Consider the following 17,971-nt stretch of genomic DNA (forward strand, 5'->3'; position numbering starts at 1 on the left):
GTGTGGTATAAAAGGGAATCAGAAGAAGAGTGACTGTTCATATTGACCACTTCAAGTGTTTTTAGTAGAAATTTGTCTCTCTGTAACCCAATTCAAGAATACTATTGGAACTACAAATTAAGTGTGTGATAAGAATGTAATACTGGGAAAAGAGTACTGATGGATCAATAGTTTCCCTGATGAAAGTGCACCTGACTTTGTAAAGGAGGTATTATGAAAGATGATCCTGTCTTTTCTTTCAATGTTTCTAGTCAGTGTCTGAGGCACAGGTTCTTTTTTATGTGTTTAAAAAGGGAGATGCTACAAAATAAAATAAATTCATGTGTAAACCATATTACTTTCATGAGATTTTAGAATTACTTAGGGTTTTAAAATAATACATAGTTTTATAATTCAATCAATGTCTAGGCAACAGACTATCAGAGTATATATGTGTAAACTGAAACAGTCTTCTAAAACTACCAATAAAATCATAACATCTTCTCCAGTGTCATAATTTCTATATTGTGGCTCTAACCTACACATGGCCTTAGACTTATTGTCTATTTTGCATAAATAATTAACATGACATGGTGTGATCAAAGCCACATATAGAAGATTACACACAGGTTTCTTGGTCAGAAATGTAGATATGGATTATGGCTAAGGATGATGTCTGAACTTGAAAATCATGTAGTCCTTTCCAAGTTCATTGGGTTTTTCTCCCAGTTCTATTTCTGAGCATTTACAATGAGTTCACTGAATAATAATTGAAATATTTAAATAATTAATGCAAATCACTTAGATTAAATATAGATATAAATAAACATTTTCCATATCTATGTGACTAATTTGAACAAAACTATCAAACAGCTGACAAGAACAAAAATTAATAGATTCACAAAACACACACACAATATAAAGGGGGTTGTGTTGATTCCCCAGTCAGGATAATGCACATAGTATGACTATAAAGATCTCAGGACAGAGATCTTTATAGTCATGAGCACATAAAATTAAGTTAAGAATAGCAGTAGTGCAAGACTGCATGCTATCATTTGGAGGCTGAATAAAGAATTTCCTAAAGGTCATAGAACTTTCATAATATAATTTCTTAAGAGTCTATCAAAAATAATTAATTTCATTTCAGTCAAAAATTTATTTCAAAATAAATATGGAGAGCAATACTGGAAGACATATAACATAGATTTATAATATCTAGACCTATGTTCAGAAAGGTGTGTACAAACCTGCCCAATGTAGAAACCTACACCTAACACTAATATAAATGTTGCTATATACACACGAAAAAGTAAAATACAAAGTCTGGAGAGTGACAGAAGTCCTGAGTTAGTGTGTATTATTTGACATGGCCCAGTCTTGCCTAGAACTAATGGCTCAGACACATGGAAACCTTTGCCAACTAAGGTTCACTGGAATGGAAAAATTTAGTCCTGTAGGTGTTTAAATGTTGTCAATGTTAAGTAGAAAATACCAAACAAACATCCCCATTTCCAGGATAGCAGGAAACTAGTACATCTTTCCTACAGAGAAGTCTTCCCAAGATTATTTAAACTAGCCTCTTTGTTCAGCTGTACACTATAAACTTCTTTGTAAAATAAGTTACCTGATGTTTCAGGTATAGTTGGTACTTCCTATTAGAGAAAGCAGTTAATACCCAATTCTAACTTTTAAAAATATGTGTGTCTATTTATACTTCTGTCATTTGTTACTCTAGTAACTCAGTATCTGAAGCTCTGGGGAACAATTAAGAAAATGCACTCCAAAAGGTGATAATATCCTCACATTCAGAGAACATTTTTTAGCTGTAATATTTGAAAGTCTATTGGAAAGTCAGTGCATAGGCAATGCCATCCTGAATGGACTTTTCAAAGAAACAATATAATTACTCACCACCTATGTCACCTCAAAACTTTCCCTGCTTTACTCTAATACCCCTTATTATACCTGTTAAGTATTTTAAACACCAATAAAATCTTACACCTAAAATAATAACAACCATCATGCTATATATGACAGGAAGAGCAATAGCATCAAATGAAAGTCACAGGAAGAATGACCATTCAATGGATTCATATACTTTCAAATAACATAAGTATTGAGAATTTACTGACAAGAATATGTGAAATAAAGTGTGACCTTAGCAAAAATATCTAAACTACACAAGTAATTGCTATGAATAGTCATAGTAAGCATAAAAGTATGCAAAAAACATACAATATTTCAATATTTTGTCTTAATTGAAACAGCCTTGAGAAGGACAGCACAAATCTAAGAGTTGTTAAATACCATATTATTTAATGTAATATGTTACATAGACTGTACTATGTTACATGATTTTGTGTATGAGCTATTTCACAGTAGCAGAGAATTTGGGTATAAATTTGGGAGAGAGCAAACTGCCTGTATGAAAGAACATATCACTTGCTGTTTAGAAAAGTAAGACATGCTGATAGAAATTAGCCATAAAACTACTGATTTAACAGAGAACCCAACTCAAAGATCAAATACAAATTCTACAGTCTCCATTTCACTCTGAATCAATACAAACATTGCCATAAACCTTAACGTAAAAGAAAACTTCTAAAACAGAAGCTATTCCTGTCTTCCGAAAAACACTTTAAATTTCTAACTGTTGAAGGTGGATGTTGTACATAGTCATTAAAATTTTTATACGATCTAATGGGTAGTCTCCTTCCATGGATATGGATCTTTGACCAGATTCAGTGATTCATAAAATATATGTAGGAATGCCCTCTAGATAGTGCAGGGATGTGGCCTTCTGGAAACTTCCATCAATCTTTCTTCATGCTCTTGCTCTGAATCTTCTTGTTACCAAGGGCCTAATTGTTAGCATCTCCCTAGAACTTAACTGGAATTTGTTGCTGAGGACTAGCACCAGAACAAGAAAAGTCTTCCTTAGTAAAAGTCATACTGAAGTGATCATCGTGAAAATACAGCTTCATCTTCCAAAGCCCCTGAGTATGTTCATGCAAGTCAGCACATAGGAGTTCCCAAGAATTCTGATGTGATTTATCACTTAGTTATTTTTTCTTTTTATAATATTTTATTGACTATTTGAGAATTTCACATTATGAATTTTGAGCACCCTTTCTTCCCTGTCCTTCCAGATCTGCCTCTAGCATTGTGAACCCTCAAAATATAAGAAGAGAAAAAAATTCAGTTTGTGTGGCTCATATAGTCAGTGTAACATTGTCAAACACCCAGTGGCTAGCACCTTAAAGAAAACTCACTCCTTCATTATCAGTATCCCTGACAAAACCTATCACTTGTGGGAGAGCATTCTGAGTGAGGTAACCCAGACACAAAAGAATACAGATGGCATACACTCACTGATAACTGAATATTAGCCCAAATGCTCACAATGCCAATGATAAAACCCACAGACCATATGGAGCATAGGAGGAAAAAAGGCCAGGGTGTGGATGCTTCAGTCCTGCATTGTGGGTATATCTCGATGATCGCAGGAAGTGGAGGGAAGGATGACCTGGGAGGGAGAGAGGAGGAGGAGGAATTAAGGGGGCAGTATTAGGTATTGGAGGGAATGGGGCAAAGGTGCAGAGAGACAGGAAAGTTAATAAAAATATGTAGCACTGGGGGATGAGGAACTGGGGATAGCCACTGAAAGGTACTAGACACTAGGAAAACAAGAGGCTCCCAGACCCAGCCGGGATGACTTTAGCCAAAACATGCAGAGAAGGGGAGATAGAACCTGTAGAGACCACCTCCAGTAGCTAGGCACAACCCCAAGTTGAAGGATGGGGCTATCCACCCATCTCAAAGTTTTTAACCCAGAAATGCTCCTGGGGAAAACAGGGACAAAAATACAGCAGAGACTGAAGAAATGGCCATCTGGGGACTGCCCCACCAGGGAATCTATCCTGTCTGCAGACACCAAACTCTGACACTGTTGGCATTGCCAAGAGGCACTTGCTAACAGGAACCTGGTGTGGCTTTTCCTTGGGAGGTTTGGCCTGCAACTGACTAATGTAGATGTGGATGTTTGGAGCCAATATTCAGATTGAGCTCAGGTACCCTGGTGGGGGAGCTGGTAGAAGGACTGGAGGAGTAGAAGAGGATTGCAACTCGATAGGAGGAACAACTCTGTCTGGCTGGACCACCCAGTGCTCCCAAAGACTAGATTACCAACCAAGGAGTGTACAGGGAGACAGGGAGGGATCCAGGGCTCCAAATACATATTTAGCAGAGGATGGCCTTGTCTGACAACAACAGGAAAGGGGGCCCTTGGCCCTGTGGAGATTTGATGCCCCAGCATAGGGGAATGCTGAAGTGGTGGGTTGGGGGTGGGTGGGTAGCTGGGGATCACCCTCATGAGGCAAGGGGAGGGAGGATGGCATAGAGGATTTCCAGAGAGAAAACCAGGAAAGGGGATAACATTTGAAATGTAAATAAATACAATATCTGATAAAAAATTAATAGTCTTTTTTGATGTTTTTCTGTTTAGACTGTTAAGTTTGGGGTAGGGGGTGTGAAAATGGATATTGGTTGTCACATAAGCCTCTATGTCCCTCCTCACAGCCCTTACTTCTGTTGAAAATTATCTTATTAGTTTACTCATTGTTTGTGTTCTGCAAATTTAATTTTTCCAAACATATACAACTTTTACTCCAAAATAATACTTTGTACCTTAAGAAATTGGCCTTATATATTGTTAATAGTGATAATGTGGACCAAACTTTCAGGGAAACAGAATAAATTTGAAAAACGTTTAACAGTGGCATCCTCTATTATGTATAAATGTATACTAGTATTCTAGAAAGGTCCATGGACAAGAAAATGAAAGCAAACCAATTTAAAATATTCACATTAATATCTGCTTTAATACTACTTGTCACAAATAAAAATAAACATATTTAATATATTTATTGTTACAAGAAGCTGAGAAGGAGAGCAACACCATAGGAAGAACAGCAGTCTTGACTAACCTGGATGCCTGAGATCTCTGAGGCAGTGAGTCACCAACTAGGCAGCATACACTAGCTGATATGAGGCCCTGATATATGTACAAGAGAGGGATGCCTATTCTTGCCTCAGTGATTCATCTAATGCTCTAGAGACTTGAGGCCTCAGAGAGTAGGGAAATGTAGGGGTGTTGGGGTGGGAGGGTTGGGACATCCTCTTGGAGACTGGAAAAGAGGAATGGCATGCGGAACAGTAAGAGGGTGAACCAATAGGGGGATGACAACTGAACTTTAAAAAGATTAAATAACAACAACAACAATAGTAGCAATAATAATCTGAAAACTTAAAAAAGTATCCTGGCATATTTGAAAGTACCATTGAGAGAGGACAAGTAAATGGCAAATTAACCTCCCTTATACCTAATGTTGGATGATTCAAGTTCAACTTAAAACACTCATAGTAGAAAAAAAAAAGAACTGACCCATAACACTTTCCTCTGAAACAAACAAACAATACATAAATTTAAAAATCTAATTTTGAAGGTACATATAAATATCAGAGATTTACATGATGGTAAAAATTGTCGTAACAATTCTATAGAGACTGCAGGTTGGGTTACACACCAAAAATTGCAATTTGAAAGCTTCTGTACATGCTGAAAACATGAGTTATGTTCTCCTGAGCAGTACTATCCAACCATGAAAACACAATCAATTCTTTGTCTGTCCTTACTTCTTTTTCCAACTCTCTTTGTATATCCACCTGGGTACAGTCATTTAAATAACATTTTAATTTGGCCTAAGATGAGTTAATACATTCAATTGCAAGGACTTATCAAAGATATTTTGCTCATGCATTCTTTAGATGTTCAATTCTATCCACATTAGTATACTAAGAGGGTGGTGGCTTGTCGATCACACTGTTGTCATCATTGAATATTCAAAACAACTTATTACCGTAATTTGTGAAGAATACACAGTCCTATCTAATGGCTTCTCACATGTGCTTTAGTTGAGTGTGTTCAATGACATCTTTTATTTTATCAAAGCGTAATTTATAACGCCTGGACACAATTTCATGTTGTATACTCCTGTGTAATGTTATCATTAAAAAATTAAAGCACACTCGCTCTTCAGATTATTATTCCAGAATCACTTCTAATGTCATTAGAATAATTCTTCTAGAGATCCACATGGAACAAATCTCCTTCCTGACCAGAGTCTAAGGAAAACAGAGGTGCAATCATTATGTGACACCAGTGAGCCTCTCTTATCCTACAGGCTTTGCAAAAAGAAAAAAATCACGAACTACTACTCAGTTACAGTATAACTATACTAAATTTCTTGGCTGTCAGAGGTCCCAGGTTCTATTAAAATGAATGTTAGCAATTGTCATAGCTTAAAGCTCTCAGCGTGGCTCACAGTGACATGTGAGAACTGACCTTGAAATAGCAGATTTTCTCAGGAACAGCAGCAGTATCAGGTTTCTGTCTGATTCTGAAGGCTGACGAGAATCATCCTTGCCGCAACTGAAGCAGGACTCTAAACCTGCATCAGAAATAATCAGTCTTAAAGCCAAAGCAGGATTAAATAATTCCAAGCAGAGATAACCGGAGGTGACTATAATTGTGGGAATCCTACCAAATCTCTGAAAATTCTGAGTGTCTTATGGCTCTGTTTCCCACTGTCTCAGGAGCAGCCATCCTTGTCTGATGAACAGCTTGCAGTCAAGCCCCTGGCTAGAGTCTGGAACCAGCTGAGAGCTGGACTCCTGCCAGGAGCCTGACTGGCAGAAATTCGATGTGAATTGACTCATATTAGCTCTGGCTGCCTTTGATTGGTGGGACGTGTGCATGATAATAAAGAACAGACTAAGAACCAATCAGGAGAGAGATCTCAAACCTAAAGATGGAAGGCAAAGCCTGCTGTCACCTGGGAGATTTCCATCTAAGCTTCTGCTTCTTCTCTTCTTCCCCATCCCTGGGTATTGCAGCAGGCAGGGGGGAGTGGAAAGAGTAAGACAGAACAAATATTTATATTTCCACTTGATTCTGGCTTGAAAAATTAACAACCGAATAATCCTTCCAGCGATGCCTGCAAGCTCAAGCCTGGATCTAGCCATTCAACGGACTTAGTTCTTATCTTGAAAAGAAACATCTGTTTTTGTCTAACGACTCTGACTGTGACTGTGGAGTATAAAATGAAGTCTGATGCTGACTCTTTACAATTCCCTATGTCAGATTTCTCAAGCTGCATGGTTATATGTTGATCTATGACATTAAATCACAGTTTATGTGGGTTATAGCTCACAAAAGTAAATGATCAAATTACCTAAAGAAATAACTGTTCCAACCATGGTTAAACCCATATATCTAATTCGCATGGTACATTTTAAAGTATCATTGTGGTAAATAAATAGTTTAAGAGGAATTTATTTTAGAAAGGAAATAGTAAGTATACTCTTGCTGGGGTTCTTCTGGCTCTGTCTCCTGCAGGTCTCAGAAACAGCCTTTCTTTTCTGCTGAATAGCATATAGTCAAGCCCCTGGCTAAAGCCTGCAACTAGCTGAGAGCTGAGTTCTTTCCATTAGCCTTAATGACAAAAACTTGATATGAATATATTTATATTAGCCCTGGTGGTTTTTGATTGGTGGGGTATATGTGTATATGTGTATTTTTTACTGTGTGCATGCACATGCTCATGCTTATTGAGACCAGTCAAGTTCTAGAATTGTTTTTTGGGTATCATTCATCTTTTTAAAAATATTTTGTTTAATACTTGTATTATATTGAATACAAATTATAAATAAATACTTGTAACATATTGAAAGAATCTAACCCCAATTCCGTATCCTAAATTACTTTCTCTACATTCACTACTAACATTTCACTACAACTCACCATAAATCTTTTTTTTTCAAATACACTTAGCCCTGTCTGTATTTTTGCTTGTTTATTTGTTTTTCAAATATGTGCTAACATCATCTACTGGGACATGAGCAGATGCTCATGAAAAGCCTTCCTCAACAAGCCTGATTGTCTATCCTCCTACAGCCCATCAAATGGCTAAGCCCCTGATAGAGGTGGGGTCAAGATAAAAATTTTAGTTGGCTTGATCTAGTACAGGAATTTGGCATCCAGTCCTATATATTATGAGTGTATGTGTATGAATATGTTGTTATGTACATCAAATCCTGTTTCAATGCAATGATCTCCTACTTCTGATTCATTTGAGAGGGTGTTTCTTATTCAAGGCTAGATAGCCAGCAAGATATGGGGTTCACTCTGGCTCTAATCCTCAAAACTTGAAATTGTGTTCTCATACCAATGCCTGTTTTCGTTTTATGTATATGCTAAAAATAAAGCCCAGGTGTTTACATGTGAAAGGCATGTACAAAGTTGACTGAGCCATCCATAACTTACCCTGCAGAGTTTTCCCTTAAAAGCAATAATTGATTGCTTTTAATTCTGAGACCACACATATATTCAGTCAAAAAAAGACTTCCATTCTTGTTCTACCCCAAATCTAATGCTGTCTTGCGACTTCCTATTAAAGTCTCAGTTCATTTTTCTAAATTTCTTGAAAATAGGAAGTATTGGTGTTGTACACTTCTGAGCCAAAAACATGTACTAGACATAAGTAGTATAGGGAGTGCTGCAATATATCCTACATGTGAACATATATCTCTGTCAAAGTCCCTCACTACATCGAATATGTGTAACAATAATCTTACAGACTCTTTAATTTGACAAGCAGTAATTTAAATGATAAGGTTTCACTGTGCACCACGGATGCCATTCTCCACATAGCATAGTATTGGTTAATATATGTAGTCAGAATTACTTTACTTTGTAACAATCTGGGTAATTTCTCCAAATTATAATACAGAGCACCATTATCTCAACAAGAATAACAAATGTGTATAGTAATACTTATTTTACTCATGATCTCAACTGTCAATCCTCCCCTTCCATTCCTGCTTGCCCAATCCTTTCCAGTTGCACCAGCTGACATGTCACACATTTCCTTCATTTTTTCTTCCATGATTCCTTTCTTTCTTTCTTTCCACATTCTTTCTTCTTGGCCCCCCTTCATTTTGCTTTCCTACAAAACATGACAAGGAAAATTCCAAGAACTTGTGAATGTTGCCTTGTCTTGGAATAATCATAATGTTCCATATATAAAAACATCAACAGTGTCCCAATGGGTTTGATTGAGTTACTGACAATATATCATGCACATGAAATAAATGATGGCTCCCCTGAGGAGGTTTGAGGGGCTTATACAAAAGATATCTGGATGTTGCTCTAAGTGAGACTGATAGGTGGACCACATAAAGATGATCCCACAGTATTTTTCATAAATACCATGGGCAATATAATTTTTAATAAATATTCTTGGAAGCCAAATAACATGGATATAAATTTAACATTGTACATAAGCATATAAAGCACACATACAGATAGATAGATAGATAGATAGATAGATAGATAGATAGATAGATAGATAGATAGATAGATAGAATACAAGTATGAATCCTAGGTTAAGGGAAAAATAATACCTGTGTTTATGTTTCCATATGAATGAATTCTCTGTTCATTATAGACAGTACATCAATGAATGAAAAACAACTGAATTTCAAGATTTTATAGGTCAACAGAGTTGAGTAGTTTTGTTATAAGAGTATGGGTGACATAAATAGAGCTGTATTTCAAGTTTTTCCACAGCAAAGATGATATGCTGCATAAACAGAAGGCAGCTCTATCAAGGTCTTCCTTCATAAAGCAATTATTTTCTGATTATAACATCTCAAAGCTTGTTTATGAAATTGTAAGATTCTAAATTTTATGAATAATATAAGATTTCCTTCTACCTTCATATATGAAAGTCTCAGTTCAGAGGAAATGTTCATGAAAAGAAATATTCAATGCATCTGATATGAGGACAAATTAATGGTGTTCTACTTTTTCTCCTTCAGGATATTACCATAAATTTAGCAAGAGTTAAGGTATTGTATACAGTTCAGGTTTATTGATATATTCTTAGAACTAAATTACTAACAATATGTACATATTACAAACTTAATTTAGTTCCATACAGAATACAAATACAGGTTTTTAAGTAAAATTGACAATTCTGATAAATATGTTTAATTAGCAAATTGGCAATCCTCTTTTGTTTGTGAGTATATTTGTTTATTTCTATCTGTGAGTGAGCACTTCAAAGGTAACATCATGGAGACTCAGGTATTACATTGTGTTCTATATTTATTAAATGTGCTCCAATGAAATATTAGTAACAACAACAGTCTACATATTTCTTACTGGTAAGATGCATTGATTTCAAGCTAAAATGTTGCACTTTGATTTTATGTTACACAATGATTTCAAGTTCATGTTGTGTTCATATGTCATGAATATCAAATTATTCTTTATTGTAAATTAAACCACACTCACATTTGATGTTTCAGCTTCTCACACTCATGTTTCAGCTTCTCTACCTGTTCCAACTTCCTCTTCATGGTCCATCAAAATATCCTTCTTGGAAAACACACTCTAATTGACCGATCCTAGGGAAAGAAAGCTATGCTACATAATTGACCCTCACTGTCAAAAGTACACATTCTCAAATAAGTGATCCATACCTCTTATTTACAGAGTGACATCCTGGCTTTGTTCATGCCTCCTCCAGAGTCACAGTGAAGATGAAAATACATGAAGAATGCAGTGCACACTAGTAGAGACTTTGACATCTCAGAATATGAATAAGCTTTTCTAGGAATGCTTCATCTTGTAGTGACAATTTTGAAATCTCACTGTGCTTCTCTGTTATTGGAAGCTCAAACAATGTAGACATGTTTCTTCTTACTATTCTGAAAAGTTCGTAGGTGAGAAGATCAAAATATTAAATTTATGTTATTATAAAAACAATTGATTTTCTATTCTGTTCATAAGTCAGTCCTCTCTATTGAAAGATTCTGTGGTTTTTCAGCTCAAGTACAAATCATCACCTTTCTCTATCTAACCCAAGTCCCAACATTGATGTGATTCATTTCTTGTATAAAGAACTATTTATTTTCCTATTTATGTGGAAGAAATTCTAAATATTTTAAATATTTAAATCTGTGAAAATGCTTGTGTCTTCATGGTTATTCCACTATGTAAAGCAATGGCAAACTGAATATGTGTTGAGAAAGATGAGGAAAAACGTTCAGCAGTGTGAGTGATATCTTGAGTAGGTTCATATGCATTTGCAATCGTAAATTATCATGGAGAGTACAATCTTTTGTTTTGGTTTTGTCATTGCTTTCTGTCTCTGTCTCTCTCTCTCTCTCTCTCTCTCTCTCTCTCTCTCTCTCTCTTCTCTATCTCTCTCTCTTTCTTTAATATATCTGCTTAGCACTTTAGCCATAATGTCATTTTATGTACTTCTGAAAGGAGACTGTACTAAATCTGCTGAAACAATAATAATTTGATGTCATTGTAAAGTTTCTCCCACTATCAAACTGATGCATGAATATAAGCATTCTAAAATAATTTATTACTATTTTTGGCACCTTAAAAGGAGCATGGTATAAAGATTAAACATTGATGTTTATGTTGATAATTGTAGGAATCTACATAGTAAAATGCACAATTCCCACTTCTTTTACTAATCTTTCTCATGTTAAAAAGAGAAATTTTCAAAATTTTACTATTTACCATATCACACTATATTTACATCCTGATATGTAATTTTTTTTATAAAATATTTACCAAGTACCTTGATGTCTCAAATCACACCTGTATTATTCATCATCTCACTGATAAAGAAGACTTCTGTTGTCCTCAAGGCTGAGGAGAGTCTTGTTAAGCTGGGCATGATCCCCGTACAACCACATATGGATCTGGTTATTGTTAGGGTTAAGTTTATGACTGTTGAGGAAAATTGCCCTGGTGTGATTCTAAATAGCTAAAGAATTGAACCTACTATTTAATTATTACCCATGATAATATTCATATATAAAACAAGTCAGAACACTGACAGAGTAAAAGAGTTTAGATCCACATGCCTAATGACTATACATAGGGAAAACATAAGTTGATAATTGAAACACAAACTTTGAAAAATAGATAAAATATTATATATGATGACAATATGAAAGTAACCATATATGTAGATTTACTTTAAGTAAAATAAACCACTAATGTGAAGTAATGCATTAACATAAGAATGGGTAAAAAGTACAGATAACTAAATCATCAAAAAAATTAAGGAGCCTCAAACCTCATCAAGAATTACAAAAAAATACTCAACTATTACTTATGAATATTAAACTCTGTAAATTTAAATGCAAGGTGCCAAATAAAAATCTGTAAATGTTCAGCATTTCAGCAGGTCTGAAAATAAACCAAGAATACCCATCCTTGTCATTTCCATTTGATGTTTCCCTAAAGTGTAATGTAGAAAATACATATAGGACATTTCAGTTTCTTAGATGAGATATTTGATTCTTAGGGCAAGAAGGAAACTTAAAACTTTGTGATGGCCATATGGCTACATGTGTAAAAAAAAAAGTCACTAATCAAAAATATACATAGATCTAGTAAATAACTTCAGGAAACATAAATAGTATAACAAAATAGAAAATTCAACATAATTTTATATAAGAAATTAGCAACAAAAAATGAAAGTTGGAGCCAGATGTGTTGGTGCATGCCTTTAACCTCAGAACATTGGAAGCAAAACAGATGGATACCTGTGAGCTTGAGCTAGCCTGGTCTGCAGAGCATGTTCCAGAACAGCCAGGTATCTATACACAGGAACCCTATTTCAAACAACCAAAAATTGAAAATCAATTGTTTTTACAATAACATAAGCTTAGTATTTTGATCTTCTGTCCTATGATCTTTTCAGAATACTAAGAAGAAACATGTCTAAAATGATTGAGCTTGTAATCACAGAGAGCAGCACAGTGAGTCACTATATCAAAACTGTATGACATCTATTAAATGGAAAATAGGAACAAACAAGGTATGAACATGCATAAAAATACACACATGTATTTAAGATTATTAGTAATACCCATTTATATTTATAATGTTTCTATACTTTGTTTATAACTTAAGGAAAAAACAAGAACAAAACAATATTTAGAGATTAACCATAATCTCATATACAGCCCAGATGTCATATTTTTTTCATTATGGTCCAACTCATCTAAAATCTATAAGAAACTTTAAGATACCCAAAATTAAGACAACATTTAGATAGGAAGGGTTAAGATGGAGAACTTAAATATTCATACCTATTTAATCATTTATGAAAAATTAGTAGTAACATAGATATTTCAATATGGTATATGGATAAATATATATATATATGAGTATAACCAGAATATGAATATTTGTTTATGTATTAATTAATATTTATATTATATATTATATATTATATAATTATATATTATATAATTATATATTATATAATTATATAGCTGCATATAATTTACAGGCTTTGGAAAGCTATAGGCCAACATAAAGTGCTTTCTTTAATAATCTACATCCACATAATTTTTGGAGACAGTCAGTCACTCTTCTTAAAGTTCAGCATCTTGTAATGCTGGAGGATCAATGCTGGGATTATAGGGAGATGTAAATAGGCCATGGTTGTTTACCTATCTGTCTGGCTGACTGTTTTATTTGGTTTTGTTGTTGTTATGGTTTGTTTGGTTGATTTTTTTTGTCTTTCTAATTTGTTTACATAATGCTAGGTAATGAAACACAAATTATGTTCCTTGGCAAACATTTTTTTTGTTTTTTTTCTCCTTGGCAAACATTTTATAACTAGTCCATAACCATAGGTTCAAAAGCTTACATATACACTCAATTAATCTTAATAACTTCCAATATTTGCAAATAGACATTAGTTTCAATAGCAAGTGAAAACTCGAGCACCATATAAATTTTTGATTCTTAGTTCAAAAGCAAACATAGTAGTTTGAAATTGCTCATAATAACAATATGTACTATTATTAGGAAAGTTATTACAAACAAGGATACATTATGAGTTAATTATTGGAGAAACTGACTAATAATTCGTTAAGATGAGATAGAAATTACTGAAAGAAAGTGGTATAAGGGCAATTAACCTTGAATATGCATTTTAATATGACTTATACAGTCAATCAGGTGGTATGAATCAAATACCAAACATTGGTGGAACAATGTGTGCAGTGAAATAGTGAAATATGGTGTAGGGAAAAGATTCAGAACAGAAGAATGTAGCTCCGCACCATCCTACACACATACATAAACTGTGTAGAATACACTGCCACTATCTCTTCACATCATTTCTCACTTTACACTCATTCTCCCCATCATGGATCATAAATCCCAATAAAGTGATAACACATGAAACAGGAACCAGGAAATGACATAGACAATGAAAAAAATGTAGTAAAACCAAAACAAATTAAAAAAACCAAAATCAATAAAAAATACAGTTTTCACTAACTAAGTAAAAGGACAGCTCAGTCAATACGATAAATTATACCAATGCCATATTGGATAAATCTAGTGAGTAGAATGTTTAAAACAGGGTCCCATTTTAAAGTCAAAAGAGGAGTAAATTAATGAAATAAGTAAGTAAGTGAATGGACAGTTCTCCAAAGTAGTTCTATGAAGACACAGAAGTGAATAAATGAATGAATAAATAAAAAATAAATAAGAATTCTTGGAAATGACATAAGAAATCAGCATTTTATAACAATTAAAGTTACTTATAATACATATAAGTGTAAAGACATAAAACATATTTATAGTAAGATTACACACATTTAAAAAAGAAACTATGACAAGAACTATATACCATAAAAGAAAACTATGGTACAAGATATGACAAACTTCCTTAAGCATTGTTTGCAAATGGAGTGAGTCTAAGTGACTTCTCTAACAATGTAGCCTCTAACAATTGTTTGTGGTTGACTTCAAAGAGTTTTAAATCTTAAGACATTGTGCTCTTTATGTGAATTTGAGCTGAAACCATGTGAAAACCAGGTCCCTTGTGGGAAGCTGACAGAAGGCAGCTGTCATCCTTGCAGCCATCTTGAGCCATATACCTTGACAAAAGACTTGATTACAATAGCCTACAAGAGCTGAGCACACTCTGATAACATCTTGCTTTAGATACCCAGGATCTTCCCTTGGGTGTGTGAGACTTAAAGGTGTGATTTAGAGCTGAGACAAGACTTAAGAAAGTAACTTAAGGTGCCATTTAGAGATAAGACCTAAGGGCGTGACTTAAGGGTGTGACTTAGAAGTGAGACTTATAAAAGGCGAGAGACAAACAGAAGAAATTATGATTATTAGGTATTAGGCACTTGGCACTTGGAGGAAGAACTTAGATTTAGACATTAGGCACTAGAACTTGGAACTTAGAACTTGGAACTTGGTACTAGGAACTAGGGAGTAGGAACTAGGGACTAGGAACTCAAGACTTGGGACTTAGAGAAAAGAAGAGAGACTGAAGAAAAAATGAGATTGATTCACACTCTGTCTGGTCTGTATTCTTCGTGTCCATCCTCACTCTCTCTCTTGCTGAACCCCCGACCCGCGGACCAGAGCAGCATGGGATAGAGCGGGCTCTAACAATTTAGCACCCAAGGCTTTTGGCAGTGTGGGTTCCAACATTGACAGAGCGGTCTGTGACATTTTGGCCCCAAAACATGGGGCAGCTCGGGCCACAACGGTCCCTTAGTACTAACTTTTAACATTTAGGTGATGTGTAAGATGCTAAAGAAGGAAAGGAATATATAGTGCAACCCAGCTATGATGTCCTTGAAATAAACTAGAACAAGTTAATTGATGGTCCTCAATCAAGCCAATTTTACAGAGCAAGTGAGGGTATGATGCTAAGGCCTAAATACAACTTTAATAAGCCAGTATAATTTCCAAATACTTTCTAAATATTGATCCTTACACACAGGTATAGATCTATAGACATTAAATGGATTCAGCAGGTTGTGTTTTCTGTAAGTCATTCCACTTCCATATTCAGAAGCTCTTTCATCCAGATCTCTTTAATTTCTCTATCATTGATCAATTTGGTAAGACTAGCTGTACTACTTGGATAGGCTGGAAGAAAAAAATGAATAAATTCTTGCTCTCCCTTGCTACACACACTTCTAAGTTTGTAGTGCTGTCATTAGAGATACTCAGAGTTAACACTATGGCTGTGGTAGCAGCCGTTATCTCTCAATTTAACACAGTTGGTTGCTGGTGAATTCCTAGACTATGGAAATGATGACATCCACTATCATATATTCTTATAAAAAACAGAGATAAGTTTATGAATCTGGAAAGACAATTCCCCAAATCAGGGATAGAATGTCGTCATCTATATTGGTTTATCATGAATGACTTCTGTGAAATTCTAATGAGGCTTTAAAACCTCCCAGTTCATTATCAGAGAATTTTGTTCTGTTTAATTTTTCCCCTTGAAACCTCCAGCTCAACACAAATATTTTCAAATTTGCCTCCCAGTACACAAGCTAGACCTCTTACTATATTTATCCATTCTCTTATCCTCTATGATGAAATCCCACTTTATTGATCCTCTTTACATGCTAGTTTTGTCCTTAAATATGCCAAGGGATTTCAATATTTTCAAGAACCTCGTGAATGAACAGAGGATACAACAAAGACAATAAATATCCAAGACCATCTCAGAGTCCTTGATATGAAATGAACATGGTGTTGCTATAAGGCCCACTCAATTGTGCATCACATATAGCTTTCTACATGCCAGTTTGTTCAGTAGAATGTGCAAAACCTCTAGCTGCTGATTTCCATGGGGAATGTTCTGTTGACAGAGATATATTCCTAATAGATCAAAGGAGACTAAAACCCCTTGTTCTCTTTGAGATTATATATCCAGTGTCTCAATAGGTGGTACATACTTATATTGATCAGTTTTCATGCTTCTACAGAATGATCTTGTGACACCTACCATACTATATCTATAGAAGTAACTCTGTAAGAGAGTCTGTCTTTGCTTGTATACAACTTTTTGTAGATACAGCATTTTCTATGGTAAATTATATTTGTTTACCATTGCCTCACAAGTCTGATCATTAATACGACTAATGTCAAAGGCAGGACTCAAGTGGTGTGCTTTTGTTTTGTATAGAACATTTGCTTCATTTTTAATATGGATCCTTCCATGGGTTTCAGGTGTTTGCATTACTGGCAGTGGTCTATATTGCTGCTCTAATCTGTGCCATCCTCGCTTATTGTTTGTATAACCACAAAAAACAGCAGTCAACAACACTTCTCATTTATCAATTTTTTATTCTGTTAGATGCTAGTGCCAAATACCAGCTTCATATTCCTGTTGTGCTAAAATCTATCTGAAACCGACAATCTCTGACCTGTCAGCCAATTCACAGCTGCCTCTGCAGCTGGCCACTGACGTTTTTGTATGAGATGGGTGATAACAAGAGCTGGATATACCAGTCCACCAAATGAAGCCCAGCCAATGCATACCAAAAATAAAATGACTATTATCTTGTAATTTTTCCCTAAACCATTCTCTATAAAGTTGGCCTCATATTAGATTCATATTTCAGTACATTTTTATAGTGAGAACCTTGTGCACACCTCTGCAACCATGCCTCTAAGCACTAAAGTAACAAATTACCATGCAAACTATCCTATGCAATGTCTGCTTTCTCCTTTAGTTTTGCTTCAGTTATTTGTGTCATTTCCCATGTCAAAAGCATCATCACTAATGACAATCACTTTTAATCTCTACAAATATCTATATGTAGTGAGATGGACCTTGGAAAACCTAAAATTGCCAACTTTTTGAACAGGCATAATTTCTCACTGCATTTTCAACATGTATCTTTATAATCAGATTAGTGTACCATTTATCCTCTGCAAAATATTTTCATTTTGCAGAAGAAGGAGCCTATTGAAATAATCCACTGGTACAAATACAAGTGACTATTGTATACTAATTGAAAAATATTTTAAAATTTATCCAAGAGT

The 17,971-nt window shown here is 34.9% G+C and overlaps 1 long non-coding RNA gene across 11 annotated transcripts in view; it reads right to left on the reverse strand.

Annotated features, from left to right (window-relative positions):
- LOC143442527 (uncharacterized) overlaps positions 1 to 17,971 on the reverse strand; it is a 139,743-nt gene that overhangs the window by 42,552 nt on the left and 79,220 nt on the right. For 10 of the 11 annotated variants that reach the window (XR_013110780.1, XR_013110779.1, XR_013110774.1 and 7 more), the window contains 5 exons: positions 12,682 to 12,750; positions 10,588 to 10,815; positions 10,400 to 10,512; positions 6,876 to 9,047; positions 6,386 to 6,491 (listed from right to left, as the gene is read on the reverse strand). This is a non-coding gene — a long non-coding RNA (uncharacterized LOC143442527). The remainder of the gene's footprint in view (positions 1 to 6,385; positions 6,492 to 6,875; positions 9,048 to 10,399; positions 10,513 to 10,587; positions 10,816 to 12,681; positions 12,751 to 17,971) is intronic. The other variant, XR_013110767.1, reaches the window with a different exon arrangement.

Source organism: Arvicanthis niloticus, chromosome 1 (genome assembly GCF_011762505.2).
Source record: "Arvicanthis niloticus isolate mArvNil1 chromosome 1, mArvNil1.pat.X, whole genome shotgun sequence".
Classification (NCBI taxonomy): Eukaryota; Metazoa; Chordata; class Mammalia; order Rodentia; family Muridae; genus Arvicanthis; species Arvicanthis niloticus.